Here is a 3,334-nt window from a genome sequence, read left to right as displayed (position 1 = left end):
GCCCTGGGCTGTCTCCAGGAACCCCCTGGGCACCTTACACAAATGGAACAGTGTGGCCTTGGTGACGGGCTTCCTTGACCCAGCCTCAGCCATCAGGGTTCATTGATGTTGTCACGGTCAGCCCCCAGTGGTGCCCGACAGCTGGCCCTTCCGTGGTTCCTCCCTCTGCTGGTGAGGCTGGCTGGGCCCACTCTGGGCTGCTGTGAAGGATGCTGTGCTCAGAGGCAGCGATGGCGACCCGGAACCTGGCTCCACGTGCTGCTGGGAGAGCCCGTCAGGCGGTGGCGAGGGAGGCGTGACTGCAGCCCAGACCCTGGAATGTGTCGAGCTGGGCTCTCGCTCCCCTGGGACACCACAACATGCCGACCGTGTGTTAATACGCCTGACTCTTCCTACGACCGACAGGAATCCAAGAGAAGCCATGAGAATGGGGCTGGGGGTGTAGGAGGGAGTGGGTGTTGATGCTGTGGGGTCCCTGGGGCCCCTGTGGGTGCCGAGCTGGAAGGAGAGCCTGGGCTCTAGGGAGCTCTTAGGGGTGTGCAGAGGTGGCTTAGGAGGAGGCAGAGCAGCCTGGGTCCAACTGGCGCGTCTTCCTCCCTCCTGAGCCCCCAACCCCTGTGAGGGGGACCTGGGCCCAGGCTCCTGATCGCAGGCTCCTGTCTCCTGGTCTCCTTCCAACAGATTCAGGCCGGCTCTGTCAGTGGCTTTGCAGAGACTCCTGCTGTGATTTTTGTAAGCACCATGGTCGGACCAGGAAAGTGAAGGTCCCAGGACGTGGGTCTGGGTGTGGAACAGGCTGGTGAGGGCGCTGGGTGAGCGGAGGTAAAGGGCGAAGCCCTGTTCTCATGAGTGTGCAGATGCAAGGAAGAGTGAGTCTATAGCGAGCGTGGAGATGAGAGTCAGCAGGTGACGACGGCATGGCTCACGGCCCCACCTGGCACCCTGGGCCAGCCTGAGCTCGTAAGGCCGATGCTCTTTCTTAAATCTCTCACCCCCCACAGGAGGACCTCAAAGGTTGGGAGCTGGAGCCCAGAGCACGGGATCTGTGTCTCCGATCTCAGGGACACTGCGGTGGAGCTGGGACTCCAGGGACCACGGCCCTGTTCTGTGGAGCAGGACCCCCAGGGCCGTCCATAGTCGGGGGGACTGCACGCCTGTCCCACAGGTGGAGGTTTTAAGGTTCCTGACTACATAGGTTACTCCACAAAACCCGGTGCCCACGGGTCCAGGCCCTGTTAGGAACGTGGAGCCCCTGGGAGAGGAGAAGCCCCACGCAGAGTCCAGGGAGAGACAGACGGTGAGCAAACAGAAACGCAGCCCGCAGGTCTGGGGTCTGAGAGAAGCCAGGGTGAGCAGAGGCTGGGGCTTCTGAGGGGCCGCCGCTGCAGGGGATGAGGGGCAGCTCCGTCAATAGTGCACGGCCAGCAAGGACAAACGGCCTGGCACTTGGGCTTCTGCCCTGGACCCATGGTTCTGCCCGGGGCCTGTCTGCATATTTACTGCACCTGCCCGAGTGGACGGCGTGTTGGATCCTGGGTGTGTGGGTGGTAATGGCCGCGGGGACCTAGCACAGCCATCACTGTGGACGCCCATTTCTTTTTGGTGAGTGCCTCCAGATTCTCTCTTGAGGTTCATGACCCCTCTTCGCCGATTGCTTTCTCCCTGCTGTGTTTCACTTGTACCAAAAGCCACTCTGCTCCAATTCTGTCTTCCTGCCTGCCTCGGGCCAGGAGGTGGCCGTGTGACAGCCAGATTCTCCAAAGTTGGACGCACACCCCCCGCTTTCAAAGAACTGTCGACTGGCCAGAAACCAAACTCTGGTTGATGCTGTTCACAGAGGGGCTCCCGGACGTGCCGGTGGTTCTGCAGGGCAAGTCGGGCCCAGGGAAGTCGTCGGTGTTGGCCCAAAGGCTCATGCTGAGCTGGGCGCAGGGCGCACTCCACGACACCTTCTCCTACGCCTTATTTCTCCAGGACAGGGACATCCGCAGATGGAGGAGAGCATTTTGCAAAGTTGATTGTGGCCAGACTCCCAGGCTCCAGTGGCAGAGATCATGTCCCGGCCTGAGAGGCTGCTGTGGTGGTGGACGACTTTGACCAGCTGGACTCCACGCTCAGAGAGCATGATGAGCGGCTCTGTGGAGCGCGGGCTGAGGAGCGTGGGCATGGAGAAGCTCAAGTCCCTGGTTCAGTGCCCTGTCACCTGATGGTGTGGGCATGTCGGTGGAGAGGAGGACCTGGCTGCTCCTCCAGCGCATCACAGATGACCCTCACCAGACCCAGCTCTCGTGCTCGGTGGAGGGCAGTCACCGGCTTGGGCCAGTGCCAGGTCTCCACGGTGTGCCCACTGCTCAGCCTGGCCCTGCAGCTGGGGAGGGGCTGGGCCCCTGTCTGCTGGTCCCTCATGGGCCTGTGTGCCGCCTTCATGTTCCGCCAGCTCAGGCCTCCGAGACGTGCCACCAGGCTCCCTCAACCAGGGGAGAGGGTGACTCTGAAGGGCTTGTGCGGGATGGCGGCCTAGGGCGCGTGCACCACAGGCTCCAGATGCCTGGGCTGAGGGAGGCCGCGCTGTCTGCCCTGTTTCACCTGGACGTCCCCCTCCAGGAGGACTGTGGGGGAGCAGTCACTCCTTCCTGCACCCCAGCCTGCAGGAGCTCTGTGCTGCGCAGTCCTGCCTCCTGGAAGGGCTGGGGAGGGAGTGGGGCCGGGGCTCCTGTTCCTGAGAACAACGTCCCGGGCTCCTGCTGCTCTGGATGAAGCGGTTCTGGTTCAGGCTCGTGAGCCAGGACGTGCTGAGGGCGCCGGAGGACCTGCCGGGCTGCCCGGTGTCCCTGGCAGTGAACTCTGCTGGCCCTGCAGGCCGCCATGGCCACCCCAGGACGTGCTGGACTCCTTCCACTGCCTGCTTGAGTCTTGGGATGGAGTCGGCCTGCTCCCGTGGAGCAGCTTACAGGAAGTGCGGCTGCCCACCAGCAGAGGGAGGACCTCGAGGCCGCCTCCTCCGGCCTCAGCACTGCCAGCGTCTGTGGGAGATCCAGGTGGGCGTCAGAGACCTTCTCCAGGAGTGAGCTTGCCGAAGGGTGCCCTGGGGTCCCCCCAGGCGAGCGTCTCCTGCGGTTTTGTTCTGGGGCTGGGGTTTGATCCGGTTCCAGAAATGGCAGGGCCCACGTGATCCTTGTAGGACAAATCACCCAGACCCCTGGCTAAGGTGACTGGACTGAATCTGGCTCACCGTGGATAAGGTCCTGGACAACACTGGCCCACGTTGAGGGGGTGGATCTGGGCCTGGATCCCAGGGGCTGTGGTGTTTTCCAAAGTTCTCTATCAGTTGGAT

Source organism: Ictidomys tridecemlineatus, chromosome 15 (genome assembly GCF_052094955.1).
Source record: "Ictidomys tridecemlineatus isolate mIctTri1 chromosome 15, mIctTri1.hap1, whole genome shotgun sequence".
Taxonomy (NCBI): domain Eukaryota; kingdom Metazoa; phylum Chordata; class Mammalia; order Rodentia; family Sciuridae; genus Ictidomys; species Ictidomys tridecemlineatus.
The sequence above is the reverse complement of the archived record's forward strand: the minus strand, read 5'-3'. Positions refer to the sequence as shown.